Source organism: Fukomys damarensis, unplaced genomic scaffold (genome assembly GCF_012274545.1).
Source record: "Fukomys damarensis isolate Sample0158 unplaced genomic scaffold, DMR_v1.0_HiC HiC_scaffold_22, whole genome shotgun sequence".
In the NCBI taxonomy this organism is placed as follows: Eukaryota; Metazoa; Chordata; class Mammalia; order Rodentia; family Bathyergidae; genus Fukomys; species Fukomys damarensis.
In genome coordinates, this window is record NW_022900934.1 from 3195997 (window position 1) to 3223051 (window position 27055).

A 27055-nucleotide genomic window follows, 5' to 3' on the forward strand; every position below is an offset into this window, starting at 1 on the left:
TCTGCAACAATGCATAAGATTCTAATAAGATTACATTAGACATTTAGAAATGGGAAGAAAGGAGCTAAAGGTGCAGGGAAGGTGTGATGGGTAGGGGAAGAACAAAAAGGGAAAAGAAAAAAATGTGAGAGAATGAAAAGATGAAAATAAAGTGTTTGTAGATGGGGAGGGGAGGAGGGGTGAGGGGAGGGCAGAGGTAAGGGGAAAAAATGAGAATCAAGACTTTCCACGTAGAGGTACATGATCCCAACCATGAATGTAACTGTACTGTATCCCTAAAATGTACCAATAAACTCAATAAAATTAATAAATTAATAAAAAAAATAAAACATGTTTCCTAGTTTAAAAAAATTGATATGATGGCTTTTTAATTTATTAATTTTATTGGTACATTTTAGGTACACAATACAGTTACAGTCATCATTGGGAATTTGTACCTTTTCATATTCCGTCTTTATTCTTATTTTTTCCCCATTCCCCTGCCCTTCCTTCAACTCTTCCACCTCTCCCTATTTACAAGGACTCTGTTTCATTTTTCCCTATTCTCTTATTCTTTCCTTTCCCCTGTCACTTCCCCTTCCCCTTTTGGTGGTCAAGTAAAGGCAAAATGTGAAAAACACAGGGCCAGGGAGCAAGAATTATTAGGAACCACCATGGCAACTCGTAGGAAAATATCGCGAGACAAAACTCTCCGAGGAAGGCAGGTTGAGAACAATGGTGCCGGGCAGGGAGAGTTACCTGGAGATACTGACAGAAGACGGGGGTGTCCGTGAGGAAAGGGACAGGGATCTAAACTGGGGCTCCTCCATCCGACCGCACAGGGCCATGGGAACAAGAGATGGGCCACAGAAAGACTATGCAATGCACCCGTGAGGAGGAAGAGGAGGAAGATGGCGGGGAGGGTGCTCCCTTCCCCTCTAAGGGAAACGGGCACGCTCCGAGGTCCGGGAGAGGGAAGTTAGAACGGAAGCGTTCGGTCAGAGCGTTTGGACTCCAAGCCCAAGCAGAGGCTCCTTCTTCTCCTCAGAGATGCCTGGGCTTCCCATGGGCAGAGGTGGCCCCAGCAGCCCAGCGTGTCTGAAGGGAGCAGCCTCAGCACGGCCCGCGGCCGGTCCAGTTCGTTCGCAGCCATAATTCATGCCACACAGCTCCCGCCATCTCCACCTCCCCGAGATGAGCCTTCGGGGCAGTGACGGCTCACAGACTGCGCCTCCCCTCACCTGCTTATGTGTCCCTTGTGGGGTCTGCAAGAGTCGACATCGCCCAAGTTCAAGCCACTCCCATGGTCAAGCAGTGGGGCACCTGGTGCTGCTTGGACCACAGTTCGATTTGAGAGAAGCCAGCGGTATTTGGGGGAAAAAACTTTTAAAAAATAGTCACAAACCATCTTTCAAGACACCCCAGTGTGTAGACACAGAAGAGGTGCTCGTGGGAATTTCCCGCACACTTTATCGTGCTTCGCCACTGTGCAAGGCCTACTACTGTGGAGCTACCTTCCGAGTGACACACAAAGGGAGGCTACAAACACAGGTCAAGGGATCTAAGACACAGGCCCTGCTTTCAAGCATCCCACAGCCTTCCTGGAAAACATCAAATATGTAAGCAGATAACAAGCAGACTGGGAGGGTAGTGGAAAAGACGTGCAGGCCGGGCTCTGGGGCTTGAGAGGGCGACACGAGATCCTGTCCACAGGGAGATGAGCGGTAGAGATGGCAACATCTGAGCTGTTGACATGCGTGCTCACAGGAGGCCCAGCACGGGCAGACACAGAAGGGAAGGAGCTCAGAACCAGAGTCTGCAGGCTCTCAGCCACCTGGGTAATTTCACATCAATTTTTGGCATCCCTTGTCACAACCAAAACAATCCAATTTAGTGTGGGCTGCGGCTTTTAACCAAGGATTCACAGGACCCAGAGAGTCCTGAGCAGACTCCAGGGCCCTGAAGCCCCTGAAGTCTGTGGTGTTTTCTGATGAGGCTGACTCCCAGCCTCCATCCGATTCTTGTGCGCCTACCACTCCCAGAACGTCTCCGAGGTTAGTCAACACAGCTAACCCTTGCTTTGCTGGGCTGTGCCTGTGGAGCCCTTGAAAAAGAAAGAGCCCAGAGGAAGAGACTATGGCAAGTGAGCAAGAGCAGCACCCAGGTGAGAGAATGCATCTGCACTCTGAAATCACCACCATCTCTAAGTGCGAGCGATCCAGCCCCCCACCTGCCAATAGCAGCTCCCCAAGCATCCCCTGCAGCATTACTGCAAGAACGCAGAGCCTGGGCCTGTGACAGCACTGTGGGACGTGTCAAGAGCTGCTCCGGCACCATGCTATGGGGCAGTGACTGTAAAGAACGGGGGAGGCAAGCCAGGCACGGAGCCCATAATGTCAGTGCTCTGGGAGGCTGAGGCAGAGGAATCACAAATTCAAACCCAGGTGGGGCAACTTAGGGATTTATTGAGACCATCTCAAAATTAAAAGTTATTTTAAAAACGATGCTGGAGATACAGCTCAGTGTGAAGGCCCAGGTTCAATCCCCAGTACTGAACAGAGATGGAAAGCTGTGCTCCAAGCCCCTCTCCACGACGACTTTTGGGTGTCTGAGAGCAGAGTGCTGGCTGAAGTTCAGCGCTCCATTTGGACCTCTTGTGCAGTGGGCAACTGGTACAGTGCACTCTGGCCCTCTTCCTAAGGGCAGGAAATTTGGGGGAAGTATGCAATTATAATAATAGGCTCCTTCATGTACTAGTTTATACTACATCAAATGTAGCCAAGTTATTTTCTCGATTGGTCCAATCCAACCTCATGGTAGCCTTATGTTCACTTAGGCAAAGGAAAAATAGAGTTGGTTTGCAAAAGAACAAACTCAGGTATTCAATAAACATATGAAAATATGAACACACTATCTCACTAGGAGGCCAATCATTGCAAACTCAGTCTTCTTACTGTTTGTAACCTTTTGGTGTAGCACAGGCTTCCTTTTCACACACTATGATATGATAGCCAGAGCCATCTGCAGGGGAGAAAGAGGCATCTTCTGTGCATTGTAGGATGCTTAGCAGAACCCCTGGCCCACACATACTAGATTTCAGCTTCTTCTCTCCATTCCAAGCCACTAAAATTGTCTCTGGAGAGTGCAAAGTGTCCCCTGGAGGTCCAAGTTATTCTTAGTTGAGAATCAGTTATCTACAGTGAATGAGAAAATGAAAATCCTACTTACAGGCTGATTGTGGGATAGCACGCTAACGGAAAGGCATTGTGAAACTGTGAAAGCCTTGACCATTGTCAGACACAGCACCCCGCAGTTTAACTTCCACTGGCCCAGGAAAAAGCTGGAGAGCTGGGCACTGCTCAGCTCTGAGCGCAGAAGCTGGAGCCTTGCACGAATTCCCACCCAAGTCTGCACCATGTGGAACAGAGCACTCACGTTTGTACTTCACTTACAGTGCCGGAATCCTGGCCCGAAATGCATGTAACTTTTGAATTCAGGCTGGGGAAACTTTTGTAACTCCAATTACACAAAACTACTAGTCATAAACATTCAGCTGAAGATGAGATTAAAGTTAAAAATGATAAAGTGCATGAAGAGACTGGATCATTACATAGAGCCAGCACGTGCAACAAGCAGAACTGCGCTTTCCAACAATGAACTTGGAAAAATTGAAGAATCAGGAAAGTACACAAGAATCTTTAAAAAGCCACGTGAACAAACAAGATACTAAGAAATAAAGAATAGTGCCTTAATGAGGTGTGACAAAGAAAGTGTATGTAGAATGTTTAAACGTTTAAAATGTGTTACAGTAAAAGACACATTACCACGAATCCCATTCAAAATACTCACTCTCACTTCTAATACATTTGTCCCACCCTTGATCTCATGAAAGTTCCTTTTCATGGTCGTTTTGACTCGGAGGAAGATTCAGAAGTCTCAAAGTGCCAGATCCAAGGGATAAAGTGTCTGAGGGCGCACCGTGATGCCTTCACAAGCCTGCCTTTCCCCGGATGGCACTCAGCTGCAGTGCTCAATGTATATTTTATCACGCCTTGTAAAAGACACTCCCCAAAAAGGACTTCCAGAACTATTTCAAAAATTGTGGAGCACAATGGGATAAGTATATTCAAAGCAAAGGGAAGTACTCTGATGAGCATGAATGGCCATGTGCCTTTTACTGTAAAATGGCTTTATTTTAACATTAATTATATATTTACATTGCACTTAGCAGTAAAAAGAACCAGATCAAGCAGCTAGCAATGCATAACACAATCACTGGTACACTATCTAAAACCAGCAAAAGGCTGAAACAAGAGGTCGGATATAACTGACATAACGTTTAAGTTTGGTTTTCACATCTGTGCAGAGCTCAGCAAATCCTGAGCAGCGCCACAGACATTCAGAACATGGAAAACATGATAAAGAATTAGGAAACACAGAGGCCATTGTGAGCAGGCCTAGTGCATCTCCAAGTTCCATGACGGCAGAGGAAAGGCTGTCCTCAGACACAAAATCATCTAGAGATGTTCTGAGTGGAGTAAATGAAGCAACAGTGTTCCATGGAAAACAGGAAGTTACTACTGGATGTACCACCTGAAATGAAGATTTCCAAAGACAAAGAGAACCCATGAAAAGAGCCAGAGGGGAAGGAGTAATTAGAATACCAAACAAAGAATTTAAAGAACGCTATTTATACTTTTAGCTTCTTACACAGAGAAACAATGCGATATTTACACATGTGTTTGACTTATTTCACTTAAAAGTATGGGCTTAAGGTGTATCCCTTTACCTAGAAATGTGTTGTTTGTCCTTTATGGCTGAGTAGTACTCCATTATATTAAAAAAGAAAAAACACATCTTTATCCATTCATTGGTAGGGAAATGAGGAAAAAAGAGGAATTAACATATATTATGTACAGGTACAAATTATCTATGATGAATGTGATCATTATGTGTATCTAAAATGTAAATGTAATAGAGAAAAGAATATAGAGAGCACAGGAATGGAATCATAGCTTTAGCTCACTGAGAAAAATAATCTGAAATTCTATATTAAAGTAGTACTCAAAAGAGAAGGCAGAGTTAAGACACTTCAGACACAGACTGAAAACTTTATCATTCACAGACCCAAAGTTAAAGAACTATTAAAAGAAGTTCTTAATTTGCTAATACAAAAACAAGTAGCAAAGAGTGAGAATCAAGAGATATCTGTGATCAAATAATATTAAGTATGCAAGGAACTAATAGTCATTTATTGTAAAGATAATGATTATGATTATTAATGTAGAGAGATTTAAAACACTAGAAATGTTGTGGGATTTAAAAGACCAGAGAGGTCCCTGGGAAACAGGATTTTATTCCAGGATTTTAAGAGAACATGGAATCAACAGACTAGCAACCAAAGGTTGAGCCCAGAACAAAGGAAAGGTTCCAGTTTTACACATTTGGTCGAAGAGGGGGTGGACTTTTTAGTGGCCAGAAACTGGGGTGAGGGGAGGCTGAAAGGTTACAAAAGTGAGACAAAGCAATTAAAAGCAATGAATAGCCTTGAAAGGAGACAGAGACAAAATACCTGACACCACAGTTTGTAGAAGTTCTTTCAGTCCAGAGTTGGCTGGCTCCATGGCAGAATTGTACATGGCAGAGAGCCATCACGAGGAGAAACAGTTCATGGAGCCCACACGATAGCACAAGCAATAAGGGACGTTAACGGCAACTTTCTGCCCTTTTTATCTTATCCAGACCACCGGGATTCAGGTGCTGCCAAAGCAATCAGTCAACTGGCTTAGTAATCATATGCTCTTGATGCCAGCATCACAGACTCCTGAAAAAGCCACCTCTGAAAAAGCCACCTAGGACCGTATAAGGCTTTGAGGGGACATCTAGACCCAAAGCATTACAGAACCAGAGTCTTGTGAATCTTGAGAGAGCAGAGAACTGTATCTATGGGACATAGTTGCCAATTTTATCTGCACCAGAATGAGGGGTTACAGCCATAGAGGAGAGTGGTGATCCGAGGGCTATAATAATGTTTCAAAACCATAATATTATTGAAAATAGGTGGGTGAGCCAATTTAAAGGTTCAAATGACTTCATGTTGATTTGGGGCATGGTGGCGCTTCTCTGTAACTTCCATGAGAACTGAGGGCTGGAAGAATTGCAACAGAATGAGACTTTCCATGCCAGTACAGGGAAGTAAGGAGGAAAGAAACCTTGAACGAGTGCTCAGCCTGCAATCAGAGACTGAAAAGAAAAAAATATTTTAAAAACAGAATAAATAACACAAAATTACAGTTCAGAACCAAACTCAGATTCATCAGTAATTACAGTATATTGACGGAGAACTGCAGATGGGAGACAGAAACTCAGAGATGGAACTTGCCCACCTACTGCTGCTTCTGAGAGCTGTAAGGACACCAGAAAAGATGGAGGTGAAAAGATGGAGAGAACAAGGGCAGGAATTTGGCCAAGTAGGCAAACAAAGTGAGGCAAGACCAAAAGGATTCGCCCAGCAAACGGCGGAAAAGCTGAACACGCCCATGCGGTAGGGAGGTCCCAGCATCTCAGGACCAGGCGGATGTGTCTGGGGACCCAGCTCTGAACCTCTCTGTCCACAGAGCATGGGAGGACCTGCTCTCACTGCTGGGGGCAGTGCTTCTTGGCTGATGGTCCAGCAAACCGAACATTTTTGATAATAAGACAACCAAGGGTGACCCCATCCTGATGGGAGCCGTGGTGAGCCTGACGTGCCAGTCCCATTTGTGGGACGCAGGACATTCACAGAGCGTGACAAGCAGTCTCTGTCACCATCATGGATGCCTGAGGTAGAGGCTGACGCTGGGAACGTTGGAGAAAAGTGTGGAGGGAGTATTGAGTGCTCTGCTCCTGGAAAGTAAGGCCCTGCCGCATGAAACACAGATTCTGTTCCTGGGGATGGGAAATCAGAACAGCAGAATGGGGCAGCGTGGGAGGCAGTGTCTGTGAAGCTGACACGTAAGGGAAGCAGCATTAAAATCGGTGGATACATGAGTGATTCAGCAATGATTTGGGGACACTTAGCAGCCACATGGAAATACTCAGGTCATATCTGCACCACACCCACAAAAAAAAATAAAACACGTGACTTTAAAATGAAAACATTAACTAAAACAAAAACTAGCACCATCAGAGCAATAATAATAATCAAACACCTCCTCTTTTGAGGACATTACCGAGTTATTTCTATTAAATCTATAAAATAATTCAAGGACATAGATACAAAATTACTCCCGTTTTATAAATAAAAACCTCACAAGGGTCAGAGGGGGAACTTGGGGCGTCCTGGAGCAGCAGCCACAGCCCAGCCACATACGACTGTCCACCGAGAGGCCACTCTGCTGAGCCACAGGATCACAGGAGCTCAGGTTCCCCATGAGACCCACAGAGCAAACTGGGGAAAGGAACAGAGCGATCCATTTAACTTTCCAAAACACTAATGTTTTTCTTTGACAAAAGACACCACGAGCAACAGGAAAGCAAGTTCTAGACTTTAAATCTGTCTGCGATGCATACAGTTGGCAAAGAAACCGTATCTGGCATATATGGAGCACTCCTGAGAAGTAAGACGAGAAATGCCTTCAGGCCAGTAGGAAAGTTGGCAGGTCACACAAGAGGAAATGGGGGAAGCACACAGGAAATACGTCCCACTTCCTGAGGGTCGGGGGAAATGCAAAGGAGAATAATGAGAGATGTGCTTTCCACGTGTCGCCTGCAGTAGCCAGCTGAAAGCCCTGTGCAGAGAGCAGGTTTGTGCAGAGCTGGCTGGGAGGACACGGGGGTGACAGCCCCACTGGAGGAGCAGTGGGAGCTGCCCTGTGTGCACAATCCTGGATCCTGCACACCCTGCCGTCGCTCACCCCTTTCTTCTCCTGCATCTGTGGGCCCCACTCAGAGCCCCACGGAACTCCCGCAAACAACACAGCATTGAAGGCAGACGTTTAGCCACGCGGGAAAACCTTCACCATGCATTGTAACGGAAGGAGGGTTTCAAAACATTCCGCGCATTATTCCAAAATTTAAGTAAAGAAATATACAGCCAAAGAGAAAACATGCAAAAGCCTTATGCTAAATGTCCACTGTTTATTTCCGACTTATCCTATGTGTACTCCTTTCTTTCCCTTTTTATAGGATCTTTTAAAAATTTAAACCTTCACAGCAAACACTGTAACTCGTAATTAATATTTTCAAATAAATTCCCCATTGTTACAGCATACACACGTCGTATGTTTAATTTTGTTTTCCTCTTCAGAGAAAGCTCTGTGACAAGCGCTCTCCTTGCCTACGGCTGGGCCTGCTTCCTAGGCAGGAGGACCATGGCTGAGCAGCACGAGACAGCTGTCCCTGCTCGACGACAGCGGGCTGAGGAGTGTGGTCGCAGGCTCCTCTGCCCCTGTGCTGCGTAACCAAAGAGCCCACTGAAGTGGCAGACCTGAGGATCCTCACCAGGGCCTTGGTCTCCTGGCCGAGGCCTCCCACTCGTGCCGCCATGCAAGGTGGCCCCGCCCCACGCCCAGGGATAACTCCGGGCTAGCGGGCACAAGGTCTCTGGTTACTATGCATGGGCATTTTTATCTCATGCCCTGGTCCTTGGTGCACAAGCAACCCCCCAGGCTTCGCCCTCCTATTCCTGCCCCTTGAGTTGGGCAGGATCAGCCTCTGTCCGTCAGCCACCTACTCCCACAGTCTGGCTGCTGGATGCTCCTGGAGTGCCATTTCCTTCAGGCTTCTGAGGACCCTGCAGCCCCCTTGCATCCCCTGCCTGCCCTGAAGGTCCTGCTCTCTGGCTCCTCAGTCTTGCACTTCCCACTTTACCCTCAGGGCCTGGGGAAGCTCCAGAATGTTCCTCGAGGCCTGTGCTGGCTCCGAGGAAGTGGGGCCCCAATCCCCTCGGGACCACACTAGCTCCTGAGGTCCCAGAGTTCCGCAAAGCAGAGGCAAAGCCTCTGCTGTCTGCCTGGCCTCTGCCCTGTGCTCCTGGAGCTCACGGGACGCTTGATCTCCTCCCTCTGTGGCTCTCGCTCCTGATGTGCCCACCTAGGGGGACCAGACGCTGGGCTCAGCATGACTCCCACACAGGAGACGGTACTGAGCCTTTCTGGCCGACACAAACCCTTTATTTTGTGTCTTGTGCTCCTATAAAACCTTGCTTTTACAAATAGAAAGTGTTTGGCCTTGCACTATCGCCTCTCTGTGAGCCTACAACCCCCAAAGCAGACTCTGCAGGCTGCACCGTTTCCTGCTCCTGCCACCGGCTGCTGGGGCTCCGGGAGAGGCAGCACATAGGCTCTGAGGCTTGTGTGCCTTGGTTAGGTGTCCAAGCTGCTAAGCACCTGCAGTAGACGCTGATGTGATAGTTAAACGTCTTCCTGTGTGACACTGTTACCTTTTTCACTGACTTTCTTGCAGAGCTGTAGGGCTTTTTGTATTATTGTTGTCATTATTCTGCAGGAGTACCGTATATGGCATCCTCTCCTACAGCCAAGCAGGTGATGCCCTACAACCCCTAACCACATTCCTGGGTGTATACCCAACAAAGGTGTGTCTATACATTCACCAACACACACAAATACGTTCACAGTAGTGCGAATGTTGCCTCCCAAAGGCCAGTCACCAGCAGCATGCATGACCAATCACTGTGTGTCCACATCATAGAAAACTGTGCAGCACTGAAAACAAGCGAACAGTTGGTGTGCATAATGTGAGGTCACAAAGAAGCCGGACACTGGCACAGTGCCTAAGCAGGGCTGCATCAGAGAAAGTCCCCCTACCCAGACAAAGCTGGTCTATGACATTTCAAGTCAGGATCTGGTTACTGGGGAAGGGACACAGGTGTCAGCTGGACGGGTATGGAGGGAGGTCAGCTCCTGTCCAGCGCTTGTGCATGCAGGGCTCTGTTTTCCCAGGAAGCCGTGTTCAGCAGTGAAGTGCACGGCCCTGGGACTAACTCAGCCTCTGAGAGAAGGGCATGCACAGGTTGGATGTGCTCTGAACCATCCCCTAGCATCCCAGCAAGGACAAACCCAGGGACAAGTTTAGCTTTGAGCCCTGGAGACACTTAGCAGTGCTGAAGGCAGTCCGGCTGTCACCATGGGGGACGCTACTGACAACTAATCGGGGGGCGATTATCAGCATCTTGCTTCAAACATTACAGCCCCACAAGAACACATCGCCCTTCCCACACTGTCAGTTCCAATGCTGGAAGTCTGTTCTCTCGCCAGAAGAGAAAATGCCAGGAGACTGACACTTCTCATCCTGGGGCTGAGGCGCAGCCCCACGAGAACCAGAGCTCCGGACTTCCAGCCCCCATCAGCCTATGCCGGGCGACTGGGACCCGAACTTCAAATTCAACATGTGCTTTCAAATACTGAACCCCACGCCTCCCAGATCACGTGAACTAGACACATCGCCCAGTTAAGAACCCAGACAATGAAAACACTTCCAAGAGGGGGAAAAAATGCCCTTTGGGTCGGTGTTGCTTTAGTGTTTATAGAGAACCTGGAAGAAAAATATTATCAGCCAGAAAATATCACAAGAAATATTCAGCATTAATGCACTGCACCAGGTGGACGCTGGTTGGATAAGTACCTGAGAAGTGGAACATTTCCTGCAAGGTGCATCCAGGTCGAGTCATCTTTCTTCATCATCTGGTCGGGGTTTGCAGAGGTCAGAAGGAGGGAGCACATTTCTTAAAGCTATTCATCTTCTTTCCCAGAGGTGATGTTCTGCAACCTAAACATATCATTACAGAATTTCAGCAAGAGCTCTTCTGGAAACGGTAGTCACGGTGTTGATGAATCTGTACGCTCAGACAGAATGTGACCGCCGATGTAGGTGGGGCTTTTCGAGCCAAGCAGCCATGGCAGGTGGCTTTGCACCCAGTCGTGCCCGGTTCCGGCCTGCTTTCCCCAGAATGCAACACCAGCACTTAAGTGTAAGCAGCGTTCCACCACCACCAAGATGTGTAAGGTCCAAGTTATTGCCCCAGCTCCTCCATGGTGCCAGGCTGTGCGCTGAGCATGGAGTTCTGGGAGAAAGGAAGAAAGATGCCCAGAAGTGTAAGATACAGACTCAGAACCATAAAGGCCCAGGACACGGAGGAAGACATCATCCAAGGAAGTCATGTGAGAAGGTCACGGGAAATAGATCGCTAGGTAGCCCTGGGTGAACACTCCAAAGGCAGTCAATTTGCTATTTTGTAGTCCCTCAGCATCCTGCACCAGCCAGTGCCGTCCAGTCCTCCGGAGGTCTCGCTCCTCTCCTAAAGCAGAGCTCCCACAGCCCCAGGGAGCTGGGGCAAAGTCAGACTCCTGTCACTGGAAACGGGGCCCTTGTAGCTAAAGAGCAGCCCAGAGTGTGCTATTTATACAAGGAGCGTGCCCTGAGCACCTGCTACCACCAGGCCCTGCCCAACTGGGGCACAACAGGGAAGAAAACAGAGGGCCCGAGGTTTCCGCACAGGCAGCCGACAAGGAAGCAACCAAACAGCAAGTCCTATGCCCTCGGGGGGTGAAAAGCTGTGACAAAAAGAAGTGGGACAGGTCTAGGGAGTGGGTTGACAGAAGCCCCGGGAGGGTGGCAGGAACGACCTCCCACAAGAGAGGCTGGAGCCGCGCTCTCCTCTCCCCTGTGTTCAGCCACTGCCAAGGCCACAGCTGGTTCCGAGTGTCAAGGTCCCAGCTAGCAGGTGCCGGGAAGGGGCCAGGTGGTGAAGCCAAGAGTTCATCCCTGCTCTGTCCTGGGGACGTGAGAGCAGCAGAGATGACACGTGGCGAGCAGACGGGGCTCGGTTTCCACACAGCTCTGGTCCGGGCCACTCTTTCCCAAGCCCCAACCTTGGGTTGAACCTGAGCCAATTCCTGTCTACTTCCGAGTCAGTCTCCCACCCGGTAATCTTCTGGGGTCCTTGCTCTTCTTCACATGGGTGATTTTCTGCCTCTCTGAGCACAGATGCCTTCTCTTCGCCTCCTCTTACACGAGGTAGATGGGTGGAGAAGGCACTTCTCCAGGGAACAGTAGGGTGTCACCCCCAGTTACCTCCCTAGCAGCACATCTGAAGATCATGGTGTCATTTCCTTCCCCCACTCTTTCCAGGTTGTTAAACTGGAGATCAGAGAGCAGGAAAAAAAACAAAACCTGAGGCCACTCAGCACGTCAGAAACAGAGCCACAGCTAAAGCCCAACTCTCTGGCTGCCCTAGTTCTGCACCCACATCACAGGTCCCTTTTAGCAAGAAATACCAGGAAGGTCCACTGACTTCAGGACAAAGGGGTTCATTTACCAGCATGACAAGAGCCCGGAGGGGGTTCCTGCTGTCTTTGTCTAACGTTCCTTGCCTGGACTGTGGGAGGCTCCCACGGCTCCAGACACCACGAAGATGTTCAGGATGAGAGGAGGAAGAAAAGGGGAGCACTGAGATATGCTCTGCTGCTCCTCCAACCCCAGCTTTCTGCAACCTCCCAGAACGCCTGTGCTCACATGTGGCTCCTCCCAAACACTCAGGATTCTAAAGCAGAGGACAGAAAAGGCGCGGGGGGGGTGCGGGGGGCAGCGGTCCTGGTGGCCAGTCTAAGGCATCTGCCTCAGTTTCCTTTCCACAACTCGAGCCAGTCCAACAAACCCTAAATGACAGCTACTGCAAGACTGGGCCTGGGTCTGCCTCACGGACGCCCAGGCTGTCCTTCCAACCACAGAGCAGGAACTCTGAATCCATGGGAACCTCAGGAAAACCACATCCCACAGTAATGATGAGTTGGCAGAGAAGTGTAGCAGTCTAGAAAGCTGCATGTACACGAACTCTTGCTACAATTTTTTAATTAAATAAAATAGAGCAAAATTAAAAGTTGTCTCTTCAGCCTTCCTGGGGGCCCCTCCGTGATCGGTCCCAGGTGACCCCTTCTTCTGGAAACAGCCAGAGCTTACACGGGCACAAGCCCCTCTCTCCAGCCTTTCCCTTGCTTTGCTCCTGAGTTGCCTATCTTGGAGACCGTTCCACAATGACATGTAGAGATCTGTCTTCTTTTTTGGGGGGCTGCAGGCTAAGATTCTGTGTCTTGTGAACGTTTCCCAAGCAGTCAAAAGAGGCAGCCAAGTGCAGGAGGAAGGGCCACCCTGCACCACAGTAGGGGCCTGAGCAGCCCTTGGGGCAGCAGCAAGGATGGTGTCTGGTAGGAACTTTGGGGTCCTTCTGTCCTCTCCATAACTCCAGAGATGAGGATTAGTATTCACCCCACTTTCCACACCCATGAGACACTGGAGACACGAATGAAGATTAACTTACCCGAAGTTGTGAAGTTAGTAACGCTGTTAGCTCTCCATCATCATGACAAGATGTCTGACAGCTTCAGAGAGGGAAGGTTTATTTTTGCTCCCACTTTCAGAGGTTTCAGTTCATGGTCAGCAGATCCACTGCCTTTAGCCTACGGGGAGGAAGAGGCATCATGGTGGAGAGCACGGTGCAAGGAAGCTGCCCGCCTCACTGCAGCCAGGAAGCAGGGGCAGGAGCAGACGACGCCCCTCATGGCTACACTCTCTGTGACCTCACTTCTCCAACAAAGCCCCAGGCTCCCACCGGCCCATTCAGCTCTGAACTCATCAACGAACGGACCCACTGGTTAATGCCTTCATGATCCAATGAGCTCCCTCACCTCCGTCTCTGACATTGCCACGTTGCTGATCAAGCTGTCAGTAAGTGGGTCTTTGGGGAATTCTCCATATTTAAACCATAAAAGATGCCGTCACAGAAAGGACTCCCTCCGTGTGCCATGGGCTCAGAATCACACGAGTACCTTGATCAGCACAGTGTACAGCCCACCTGTACAGCACTTCCTTGAGTGGCAAATTACCCAGAGCACCTGAAGCAAGAGCAGGGTCTGGCCTACTGGGAGGGTCCTCTGCATTCTTTCTGCTCAAAGATTTTCCATAGAGCTCAGCAACTGTGCTGGGAGGACAGAAAAGTGCCCCAGGCGTCTGGAGTGGGGACAAAGGAGGAGGAGCTGGTACACAGCTCCACTTTCACACCCTCTGTCTTCTGTCCACCTGCCGGCCACCTCCCCAGCAGCCTCCCCACCACCCCCATCACCCCACCCCACAGCTGGTGGACGTTGGCAGCCACACTCCAGCGGTGCAGTCGTGGAGGCGTTCGCAGGGGGCCTGGGCTCAGAATTCATCCACAGCAGAGGAAGAACAACGCCCAGAGACCAGTGACCACAGGACCCACTTTCCTGCCAGGACCAGGGATGCGGGGCATCCACCTCCTGTGCTCCTGAGAGGGTGGCCCACCGTCGGAGCTTGGTGAATGCATGCGTCATGGATTTAGTTCCTGAAGAAGGTAGGGTTCCCTCCTGTGTGCCTCAATACCCGGGCTGTGAGGATGGAGTTAAAATTGTCTTCTGATTCTTCCAAAATTGGAGAGCATCTCACCAGACATGGGGCAGATGAAAAACATATGTCCCTTGTTGTCAGAGAACTTCCTCTGCCGTGAACGAGACAGATGTGCACAGCATTAAGTGTTTGAGAAAGAAAACAGACGACATAAATACCGCAGCAGACTTGCTGGGGGCGAAGGGCACAGTCTGAATCGCCACTGGAGGGGGGTCTGTCTCCACTGGACCCTGTCGGCACTGGCTCCCCAGGCATGATTCGCCAGGTCCCCGGCCAGGACCCCAAGTGAATGGATAACAGTGACCACGGGGTGGCCGCCAAGGACACTTCCTGTGGTGCGTTTCATTGAATCCTCAGCCCGGCCTTCCCAAAGCAAATGTAACAGGCCCACTGGTACCAGACCCTCCGTCTCTGCATCTGTGCAGTGCGGACAACAGCAGCAGCTTCCTTCTGGAGTGGCTGAAACGTGAATGGAGTTATTTGTAGCAAGAGAAGCATGCAGTGAATGCAACCAGTATTGCTCTGGTCTCCTCCATGGTGCATGTGAGCAAGCAGGTACCCAAGAGGGGCAGATGCAGTTCGCTCCCTCCACATATTCATACACGGCACTCAGGCCCTGTCCTCTAGGGTCCAGTCCATCCCAGCTTCCCACTGGAGCTCCGAGACCATGCCAACGCCAGGCACCTATCCTCAGACACAAGACGACCTGCCACCATGCCCAGCGCACAGTAGGGCCTTTTCCACCATGTGTAAGCTGACGCAAGGCCAATTCCTGAAGCTACTGACAGTTAATTTCTTTTCCTCAACCTAATCCTGCTATCTCTACATTTTAATTTCTTTCTCTTTACTCGTTCATGAAAGTTGAGCCAGGTGAAAGAAACCTTTTGTACAGTTAAATAAGAACCCCATTTAATTGTGCTATCCTGTGCTGATTTTAACGGCAGATATGAAGGATGTGGATTTGCAAAATCCAACACTCATTTTTGAATACTGATTATGTGCCAGGTCCTGGGAATATGTCATTTCCAAAACCCTCTCTGCTCTCAGGGACCCCAGTGCCTTCAGGAAGGGCACTCAGGTGATCACAGGGCAGTGAAGTAAGGGCCACCAAGCAGGTACACAAAGGGTTGGGGCAGCAAGTGGAGACACAGCGTGTGGGGAGGTCACTTGCAGCTTCCAAGGGGTGACTTCTGCCGAAGACAGCCTTAAAGGATGGCGCAGGATATGCAAGGTGATTGAAACGGGGAGACATCACACACTAAAAAGAAACATTTGCAAAATTCAAACTTCCCCAAAGGCACAGCATGCTCGAGAGACCAGCAGATATGTCCCTACTCACCAGGCCTGTGCCCTGGGCAGACATTACTAATCAACCACAGCCCTGAGCTCCAGGAAGCCCTGATGTCCAGGAAGCCTGACCTGGCCTTGGAGTCTTTCTGCAGGGGATCTAGGCAGCCACCACCTCAAGAGCGAGAAGAGGAAGAAGACTCGGACTGCAGATTAGGGACAGAGCACAGCACCACTGCTTCCCAGGCAGAGGAGTACTTATCTTCCATCCTGGTATAGAAACTCTCCAGCATCAATGGTATGGAGAGTGTTGATGGTGGGGCGGGCTCAGGAGAAGGAGTCAGAGGGCAACAAGAGCAGGCGGGAGCCGTTCCTATGAGCCTGATTACCCCACAGGAGCCCCAGAGAAATGGCTTTCAAGGTGCAGGAGACGCCACAGATAGAAGGGAAAGGGTATGGCAGAAGGAAGACAGGGACACTCAGATAACAAGAAATCCCACCGTGAGAGTGTGAGCCCGGAGAAGGGGCGCTTGGAACCTCCGTCTGCTGACCTCTTCCCAACGTGAGAGCCAGAGCAGGGCAGCCAAGTGGAGGGGCAGGGACTTGGGTGGCACCAGAGCGCAACCCCTTCCTCGGACATGTGGCTCGAGCTTCCAGAACGGAGGTGCCAGAGGTGAGCAGGTGTGAGCAGAAGCTCTGAGGGCGGGGCACCTGGACCCCCACAGCAGGCTGAGGGGTGACCTCCTCAGAGCTGCCCGGTGTCCCCGGGATGGGCGCAGAGTGGGACACCGGAGCGAGGGGTGAACGAGCAACCTGCACGAAGTGCTGAGAACGTGACCAAGCCTGGGCTTCTGGACATCAGGTCCAGCCCGACCCAGTTCAGGTCCCCTGGGTGCTGTCCCTCACTTGGTGCTGGAAGGAGCTCTAGGCTGCCTCGTCCAGCCACATGTGGTGCCCGCTCAATGTCCCTGGGGGCTGCATACTCAGCCCCAACCCATACTCTAAAATCGGTCCAATTTTCTGTGTGATTTCACTTTGAGATGTTGTTTTCATGGTTCCCAGAGAGCTTGCTTCACTAATGCGGGCCTTAATGCTAGAGAAACAGCGAACTACTCCATCCCATAAGAATGAGTAACTTGTAGAAGAAACCTGTTACAGGAAAGCAGCTCTCCACACTGCAGCCACAGCAGCCTTCCAGGTCTGAGCCTTCGAACACAAGCCTCCTACAGGAGGAAGAGCCGGGACCCCACTCAGAGACCGGTGACTGGGGAAGCAGTGGCTTGCTGGGGGGACTGCTCCCTGCTTAGCTCTATTGCTCCTAATTTAATCCCTTCCCTCCCCTGGGATTCACCAGGACCATGGCGTCTCCCGGCCTTCTGTACCAAGGGGACCATCCGCTCTGAGAGGACCAGAGGCCCGAGGACAGGGCAGCGCTGCTTTCTCGCACTACCTGCAGAATGAGCAAGGTTCCTGGTTCCTGGTTCCAAGGTTCCTGCCGGAGCGAGGGCAGCTCGACACTTCTTGGCTTTGTGGTCGCCACTTAGATGCTGAGGTCCCTGTGCTCGTGGCAGATAAGGCCCAGGAAGCCCGCTGGGCAGTGGTCCCCACTCTTCGGTCGGGCTCCTGCCCCAGGAGAGACCCCAGGGTGCACAGGGCCAGACCCCACTGGGCCCCTGGACCTGCAAGGTGGTCGCACCGGTCTCCCTGTCCCTTGTTCCCTTTGAAGCAAGAGTCTGCGTGTCTGGGGTGCGTGTGTGGAGGGGGTGTTGTTTGTTTGTTTCGAAGAAGAGAAAATGAAAAAAACTATGAAGCTAAACCCCGAATTATCTCTTCTCCCTGAAGTACACCAACCGCACGCCGCTGGAAGTTCTCAAAGACTTGTTTTCACAGTGCAAATTTCTAACGATTTCAGAAAAGATGGTTAAATATAACATTGTTTTCCCCTTCTGAAGAATGGTGGATCACAAAGTTATCTGAGTTTTACAGCCAGGAAGGTGAGGAAGCATAGATTTGAACTGGCTCGGCACAGACATAAAAATCGCTGCGGCCCACTTGGCGCGTGCAGCTTGATTTCCTCTTGTTTTATAATCACAGCCCTTTCCCTCCGCCAGAGCGGCAGGAGCGCAAGGCAACAGCGCCATCTGTAGGAGAAACTTTGCAGCCCGGGCAGGATGCGGCCGCCCAGTCTAATCCCAGACGGAGGGCTCCCACCTCGCCGAGGGCCTGATGTGGAACTCAGTCATCCGAAAAATAAATGGCTATGACTATTTTGCAAAAAGAACAAGATCTATCAGGGCTTTTAAAAAAAAATGTTCCCATTCCTTTTTATCTAGCAGTTATTCCAGTTCTAGGAGTTTAACCTGTATAGATATCACTCATGTGCAGGGAAAAAAGTCCAAGGGATATTCACTGCTACTACCGTGTCCACTTAGTAGTGCAACGTGACAGCAATCTGAACATTTAGTAGTGGAGACTGTTAAATATATTAAGGACCTCGGTGACACAAAAGCCTGTGCAAACTCCACCAAGGAGGAAGTGGAGTGGTAACCCACTGTAAGATTTTTAAATTGCAAAAGCAGCTTTGCCACCAGTACGTGGGACGTGTGGTTTTGCAAAGGCACGTGTTCCTATAAAGTACAACTCTTGAAAATGAACTGCTGGCCTGCACCTACCCCATATCTGGAAAAAATACATCCTGAACTGATCTGATGCTTTTAGCAGTGACTGCCTGGGACAGCCAGAGCAATGGGAAACTCACTTTCTGCTTTGTGCATTTCTGTTATTTGAATTGCCTGGTAAACATGGACTTGTTTTGCATTTATTATACATGCTGCTGGAGGACACAGTCAAGCAATCCTCAGAGTATCTCCGGAAGGCAGACTTTCCGAGTCTTTGCATATCTAAAAATGTCTTCATTTTGCTCTAGCGCGTGAATACAATTTGGGCCGGGCAGGAGACCGCGTGCACACCGCTTGCTTCCCCGGAAGTGGGAAGGGGAGCCCCACTGTCTCCTGGCGTCTGATGCTGGCCAGGAGAAGTCTAATGCCATCTGCGTTTTGCTCCTGAGCATGCATAAAACCACACTTTTCTCTCTGGGAGGTCTGGGTGTCCTCCTCCTTGGCTTTCTGAAATTGAACTCTACACGTGCAGGCGGGTCTTTCTTCCGTCCTTTCTCCCGATGCTTTCAGCATCACAGTCACGTCTTCTGCATTCCTCTCCATTTCTTCTCTTCCTTCCTTCCGGAACTCTCTCGTGAGATGCCGATCTTTTGGACTCATCCTCCACGTCACACAACTTTTCCCTCATCTCGCTTCATGCATTGCAGCTACTTTCCGGAAAACTCCCTGAAGATGTAGCTCCGTCAGTTCCGATTCGGGACCCACACAGTCAGCTACGTGTGTCGAGAACCCCATGGCCAATTTCTGAGCTCTCTGGCTGACGCATTTCCACCCAACACCCTCCATCTCCTCCGCTCTCTGGCGCATCGAGTTCTGTCTGAGATTTTCTTCGGCCCAGTTTTGTGAGCTCTCACTTCTTCCCAGCGCTGCTGTAGGAATCTTGGTCTGGTGTCCATTTCCCTCAGGCGCCTAATGCCGTGTGCTCACTCGCTTGTCTATGTGTTAAGCTCCCCCTTTTGCTACCCAGGCCATTTATTGCCCGTATCCTGTAGCACTGGGGAAGGTGGGACCCATCCTTTTTCTGGTGTGGAAGCAAGCTGCCCCTCTGAAAGTGGCCTCAGAGCACTCAGTGACTAGGTTGGCCTGACGTAAATGTCACTCGTCCATACACAATTGGGGAAGGCAGGGAGTCCCCTTAGCTAAACTGAAGCCTGGTTTAACTTCCCCCAGCTTAACCCTTAGAAGCTCCGCCACCACCCTCCCGAGTCTCTGGGACCCTGCCTTCCCCTTGCCACCCATGTGCCATCCCCAGCTGTGCTCCTCTGAAAGGCGGATTCCATTGACTTTCTGTCTCCAGGTTTTTTTTGGTCCTGTTCTTTTGGAATTCAGAAGATTCCTGTATTATTTCGATGAGACTTGACATGTAAGAAAAATGCACAATGCCCCTGTGGTCATTGATCTTCCCCAGTGTAGGAAAGGCCAGAGAGTACGTAAAGACTTCCTCCCCTGGGCCAAAGCAGACGTCGGTGGTTATCCGGCACAAACAAGGGTCAGGGCACACATAGCCCATTCCACAGTTACTCGGCTCAACTGTCCTTCTGGGCATCGTGGAACTCAGACGGGCAAGTTGCTCTAACTAAACACAAGTGTTACCTGTCTGATGTCAACTCCTTGTATCACATCTGGCAACAGCTCTTCATCTGCACAAAGCAGCATGTACTCAAAATACACTCATTCACCTATTTTCTCACTTTTTATCGTCTCTTCCACCACTACATTTTGGTCAGAAACATCTGGCTCCTGTGTTTATACAAACTTGATGGAATAAACACAGTATTTAAAATCCAAGTTTTCATTTTTGTTATAACCCCAGATATTCTCATGCAAAAACTAGGAGTTGGGTTTGTTCACCAAGTTCGGCAGGAGTATTTCAAATTCCTAACTTAATTCCGCTTTTACATTCATTTTCCCTCACAGCCTCACACAGCACAAGCAGAGCTCGTAGGAAGATTGCAGAGGCTTAATTTTACAGATACTTTCCCGGGTCACAGCTCAGGAAGGGGCGTCTGACCTTCTCCCCCGCCTGCAGCCCAGACGTGCCCTGGGCAGCCGTCCCAGTGAGACTGCACAGCTCCGTGCCACTTGCTCTCTAGCTGGCCATTTGTGCATAATCCTGCAGTGCGCTGAGCAGCGATCCTGTCCGGCGACTGAAAAGGCGAGTGGCTGGCGCCAGAGCCCTTCTAATACAGATATTGCAAGAGTACAATTTCCTTGAAAGTAACCTGAGTGTCAAATCCAGATGCCAACCCGACACGCTCCCCGCGCACCTGCTGTCTAGGCACAGGTGCAATGCCTTGTAACACAGACTATAGGTGGGCACCCGGCTCCCACTCTGGTCCTCTCCAGTTCTCATCAGCAGGCGGGGAGACCTCTCATGTGACCCAGATCCTGTCACTCCAGGCCCCAAACCCCAGGCATCCTTAGACTGAACTCTGAAGTCTTCATGAGACTGGAGACGCCCCACGATTCCCGTGCCTCCCCTGCAGCTGTCCCCTGGTCTTGCCCTACCTCACAAACTGAGCTTGGAACACATCCTCCGGGGTCCTGCAGCATGAGTGCCCCTCACTCCTGGAGCCTTCTGCTCTTGTCACCACCGCAGGACCTCGCTGCCACCACCACAGCCAAAGCAGGAGCCCCATGGCTTTCCATCCCCTCCCCTCACTCTGCGAGAGCACAACTTGCTAGCTTCTTTAGGTCTCCCGCGTTAGAAGTGAGGGCCCTGAGAAAAAGGCTGTGATCTTCTCTACTCCAGGACCCGTGTGCAGATCTCTATCCGGAACAAGGAGGCACACAATGGATACTGGTGTGTGAACAAATGTGTCGGATCTTTTAGTGAAGTAAGTTAGTCTCCTTCATAACTTCACAGGCAAGGCCAATATCCAGATGATTCCTTTTGCATGAGAATATGGCAAAGGCATTCATTCCTCACAGAGCTAAACACAGAAAAATTATCCGTTGCAACAATCCCATTCCTAGGTACAGAACAAGAAGAATTACAAGCAAGACTCGAACAAACACCTGCAACTCGGTATTTATACAGGTATCATTCACAGTGGCCACAAGGCAAAAGCGGTGCAAAAGTCACCATACATAACGGACAAGCAAAACACAGCATATGCACGTTAACGTAACTCTGTCCTGAAAGGAAATCAAATCCAGACTCGTGCTATGACTTGGATGGATGCGGAAGGCATGAAGGACGTGAAATACGCCAGATACACAAAGGGACAAATGCTGCACCACGCCCCTGAGATGAGGCGTTTGGCACGGGCAAACTCACAAGTACGGAAACGAGGATTCAAGTTCCCAGAGGCTGGGGAGGGCGGGAATGAGCGTCACTGTTTCATGGCGACAGCTTCTCTTGGAATAACAAACGTGTATGAAAAGAAAATGGTAAATGGTGCAGCGTTACTCTGTCTGCCTTGATTTTATGAAATTAGATTATTTATCCTGAGATGGTTTTATTAGATGAATCAGCACTTGTAAGAGTCCTTTACCATCTGTTTAACTTAATATTCTACCAAAATTTCTGATTTAGCATTCTTCATTGGTTTTATAAAAATGAATTCTGATAATTAGGTACATAAGCCAAGGATGCCTTATTTATTATGCAAGGCAGAGAAAATACGTCAATACTGAATTCTTATTTTTCCCCATGTCATTTGTGAGTATTACTCTAAGTTTTTACCCGTATATTACTTCTGTTCCCTGAAGATTAAAAAAAAATCACTTCTACAAATGTTTGTCAAAATTGGGAGCACTTTAACAAATAGCTCTCAAATATAGTACCTTCTAACATGTCATTAAATATTCTCCTTTGAATATAATTTGGGCCTTTTCAGTTACATCAGGAGATTCACTAATATATTTCCATAAATTACAATAAATAATGTCCTGTTCAACTTATGGGGGTTTTCAGCTAATGTGTGATGTGACTGATTCAAGTCAGGCTCTTTGTTCTTCCCTGGGCTCCCTGGCTCTTCCTGCCAGCCATACCTGTTAGGGACAGAGCCTGTTCCACCAGGGTCTTTGAAAGGATTTCAAGCTCTGCGTTTGGTGGTCATTGTGGATGGGAAGGAGGTTGGGAGAGGGACTTGAAAGCCCAATCTGCCACTGTGCGGGACTGCGTCACCTGTGTAACCATCATAACAGTTAAAAAAGCACTTGCACCAGTGGGGAACCAAAAGAGAGGACTTGAATGAAGATCCCCACCGTTTTGCAAAGCCCACTACCCCATCTCTGATGGTGGGAGCAAGATTTCAGATGGTACAAGGGCAAACATTTGTTTAATTGTCCACGTTGTTGAACTTGTGGCGGGTGACACTAACTTCACGTCAGTGATAACAACAACAGTTCCATTTAAAGAGATACATTTAAATTTTAAAATGTGTATCTTTCAGGAAAGAAAGAACTGACTTGGACATGGGATTGGAAGCAATCCATGGGGTGCAACAGTGATGTCAAGTGGCTGCACCGGGCCACGCTGAACCAGCAGATGCTCCTTGCTGGCCCTCAGAGCAGTGGTGGTCACTGAGGGGAGCTCTGCCATGGGGACAGCAGAGCCCGGAGCCACAATCTCTGCCTGACAGGTGGGGATAGGAATGGTCCAGCTTTGCAGAACCCACAAGGCAGAAATGTCACCGGCTGTGCCCCACAGCTGGAGAAAGCCCCACAAAGAAAGGTAGGCTTGGGACACAGAGAGCAGCTTGCTAAAGCCCAGCCCATGGCCCCACTGTCCTCGCTTCCCCTGCCCATCCACACCTCCACTCCCGCACCATGCCTCACTCCTCCATCTTTCCAGCTCTCGGCAATCTGACCTGCCTACCTCTATCCTGGGCTCAGTCTTCACCGTGAGCAGCTCCCAGAGCCCTGGCAATGGAAGACCTTCCTCCTTCTTGGGGTTGCCACGCAACAAACACAGCTCTGGGCCCAGAATGGACCGCCTTGCATGAACCACTGGGTGGTGACAGGATGTACACCCACAGCTCACAGGCCTTCCGAGAAGACAGCAGTTTCAAGCTATGTTGGTAACCCCCTTCCATCCCACCTCAGCCCCTGCGGCAGGTCTCCAGGAGAACAGAATGCTCATTTCAGGGACAGTTCATTGTGACAGCCCAGCAGAAATACTTGCCATTATGCCACCATACTGGGGCTCACTAATGTTAGACACTGGGGAAAAACTTAAATTCAAAAACATGAGTCTTCTGTACACCTTTTCTGTCCCTTAGATAGTCATCAGATGCATCCCAGTAGAAGGACATTGTCCTCCAGACCCTCAAGGTCACAGCAGACAAGGAATGCCCAAGCAGAGCCCAGAGCCTGTGACTAATGGTGGTACAGTGTCATGGATGGAATCCTGGAACAGTCCAAGGACACCGAACATGTGTGGACTTTAACTCAGGGTAATGCATGAATGGTGATTCATTAGTTACAACAAACATACTGTATTGAAGTGGGACGTTGTGTTAGTCAGCTTCCTGTTGCTGGGGGGAAATCTCTGACACACAATCTAAAGGAGGCAAGGGTTACTTTGGCTCATGGTTTCCAAGGTTTCAGCCGACGGTGGGCAGGTTCCATTGCTGTGAGCCTCAGGTGAGGCAGAACATCCCGCAGAAGAGCAGGGCGAAGTGCAGCTGCTCACCTCATGGCAGCCAGGAAGCAGAGATAAGGGAAGAGCCAGAAAGAGCCAGGTCCCAGAGACCCCCTTCAAAGGCAATGGCCTGCTTCCCCAGCTCTTTCATTAATTCTCTAATAGGTTAATCTAGTTGACGCCACAACCCAGTCGCCCCTCAGGACCCTTTGTGCATCAGGGATCCAGCACTCAGTAATATGACTTGTGGGAGCACTTCGTATTTAAGCCATAACAGGACCGGGGATTTAGCTCAGTGGTTCCACTGCCTGCCTTGCAAGCTCAAGGGCCCGAGATTGATCCCCAGTACCAAAGGAAAAAGAAAAAGCAAAGCAAAGCATATTTAAGCCTTAACAGACACACAAACACTGCCTTAGTTACTTTTGCTCTAGATGCTGAGACAGTTACTTGACCCCAGTTTGTAGAGGTTTCAGCCTATACTTGGCTGGCTCCAAGGTAGGGTGGCCTGGCAGAGGATGGAAAGCAGAGGACAGCAAAAACAAGAAAGCAAGGGACCTTGACAGCATCTTTCTGCCCCTTTTATACTCTAGGCTACTGGGATTAGGGCAGCATCAAGCCAGTTGGTGGGCTGGGTTAGTAATCACAGACCTTCCTTCCCAGCATTAGACACTCTAAATCCGGCCACCTCTGAAAAAGCCCCACCTATACCATGTACGGCATTGAGGAAACAGCTAGACCCAAACCATGACACATCAGTCATAAGGAAGTGGGGTCTGGAAGATACTCAAGCTCTCTGTACTGTATCAGCAGCTTTTCCATAAATCTAACCTGTTGTAACATTAAAAATTGATCAGAAAACAAAACAAAAATGGGGGGGGTAAGTGTCCCCCAAAGCTACTAGGCTGGCATAGAACAGAGCCACGGTTTGGACTCACCACGTCTTGGAGCACTGGAGCTGCGCTGTCCACTCTGGGGTTGATCAGACCAGGACACACCAGGAAGGAGACCAGCAGACCCAGCAGAGGAGCGGCTGGAGGTGCATCACTTCTACCAGGATTCACAGGAAAAAGCGGAATCAGGAGGCGAGAACGAGCCGGAAGAACAAGCCCTGTCCTCCTGCAGGACACTTGGCCTCGGGCAGCTCCGGCGCACCAGCCTCGTCCGTCTGGATGGAGCTACTTGCCTGGGACACCTCTGTCTTCCAGCAAGGCCCATGCTTTCTCTTGTCACAGCGCCACCCTGTGGCCACAGGGAGCTGCTTCCCTCCCCCCAGCAGGCCCACAGCCCGGCAGGAAGGAAGGCTGGGTCAGGCTGGGCGTTTGTACTGGGCTGTGGTTGGTCTTGGAGAACCAGCACCTGATTTCTGCCAATGCTTCACGGCACCTCTCCTCTCTAAGGAGCTCCCGGGCCCCATCATTTGATTTCCAAAGCAGTGAGGTAGAGGGCAAGCAGCACCTACGCCTATGGTCAGAGACTGCCTTCCTGACACGTCGACCACGGTTTACGTCAGCAGTTCTCTCCCGTCATCTGGTGTCTTGATGAGGTTCTGCTGAGTACTGCCGATGGCGAGGCAGGAGGAAGAAGCTTATCTCCAGCCACTGGACCCCTTCTCGGCCTTGAGGTAGTAGGGAGCCCTCTTGGCTGCCAAGCAAGCATTCCCACTCCTCTGGAGCTGACCCACGTACCAGGAACCAGTCCATCGAGCTGCTAGATTTTCCTGAACCTAAAGGGTCCTGGCCAGTGTGCTGACTGAAGGGCTCATCAGTATCTGAGGAGGAGACATGGTGACCTTGGCTGTGCCGGGTGAGGTCATCTGCGTGACGCCAAATGTGACAGCTGCAAACTGCACACGCATTTCCTTCCTGCACACAGTGAGTTCCCTCATCCTTCTGCTTTTGAGAACATGGCAACCTCAGGTGGAAAACCTGTTCCAGGAAGCCTTCGCCACAGAGAGCAGCACCTGGTGCTTTCCTTGTGATGAGAGCCCAACTACAAACGCAAAATCCAGGAAGAGCATTTCCAAAATGTAGATTCCTTGAAACAAAGGGCTCCTTGGCCATGCCGGTTTTCACTAAGTTGACAAAGTTCCTTTTGTGCAGGGTTTCCAAGAGACCGAGTGTACAAATTCGACTCTCAGGGAGGCAAATGGGCTTCTCTCATATGAACACAGAACAATTCTCTCCTTAAAAATAGAAAATTATGCTGGACCGTCTTCTTCCACCCCACGCCCAGGGGCTGGGGTACTAAAAGCTCTTTTTGTAGTCCACTCCTTCCTGAAGTCTTAATACAGCTCTAGATGCTTCCTTGCTGTAGCCTTACCTCCCACCAAGGCTTCGGGCAGGCCTGGGGAGGGGTGTGGCAGGCAGCAGTTGCCACCTCCTGCTCTTTGGGGACATCACATAGAGAACATCTTTTGTGCAAAGTTTGGGTTTTAGTGGTGAGCAAAAGCATCCTGTTGATGATTTCAAAGGCTTGCAAAAATTAAAAGCAGCTGCTCCCCATATAGTGTCTGGGCTGCTGGCTTTAGTGGATCTAAATATGTACCACGGTTCCTTAAGCTCACAGACATTTCACCTTGACACGGCAGTGTCAGGGGACAGGTGCCTCCAGCGGGCCGCTCTGCGCAAATATCCGTTCCTTAGGACCAAAGGAGCCATTTGGAAATGTCTCGTTTGAAGTCCCTCCTTTTGAAATATCTTTGAACTTGTTTCATCTCCTTTTACCTTTCAAGGAACTGCTACCTTCGCAAACTTTCAGAGACATCCTGATTTTTAGTTTGAATTCTTGGGGAATTTCTGGGACAACTTTTGCATATGGGTACTTTGTCTGGCACTTCTGCTACAGGTGCATTTTCATTCACGTGTCTTGCACGTCACTGGATTTGAAAGAAAATGAGAGCGTGGAGATTAAAAAGTAATGGGAAAGGAAATTGATGATTCTAGCTTGTGTGCATGCAATATAAAGAAAACAAAATTAAAATGCCAAAAGTATGACAGCATGCTTTCATCATATCAACACCAGGGATGGAAAGTTGGGTTTTCCTGATGCTGAGAGCTGGCTGAGGTGATGGACCTTACATCAGTTACCTGGTAGAGGCTCTGTG

General features: G+C 49.8%; 1 long non-coding RNA gene across 2 annotated transcripts in view; it reads right to left on the reverse strand.

Annotated features, from left to right (window-relative positions):
* LOC104871572 overlaps nucleotides 1-25971 on the reverse strand; it is a 49909-nt gene extending 23938 nt beyond the window's left edge. The window contains exons 1-4 of one of the 2 annotated variants that reach the window (XR_782907.2): nucleotides 24888-25971; nucleotides 13295-13433; nucleotides 10603-10746; nucleotides 10482-10512 (exon numbers count right to left, since the gene is read on the reverse strand). This is a non-coding gene — a long non-coding RNA (uncharacterized LOC104871572). Of the gene's footprint in view, nucleotides 1-10481; nucleotides 10513-10602; nucleotides 10747-13294; nucleotides 13434-24887 lie in introns of those variants that run through there. The other variant, XR_782910.2, reaches the window with a different exon arrangement.
* Nucleotides 25972-27055: the final 1084 nt, after the last annotated feature.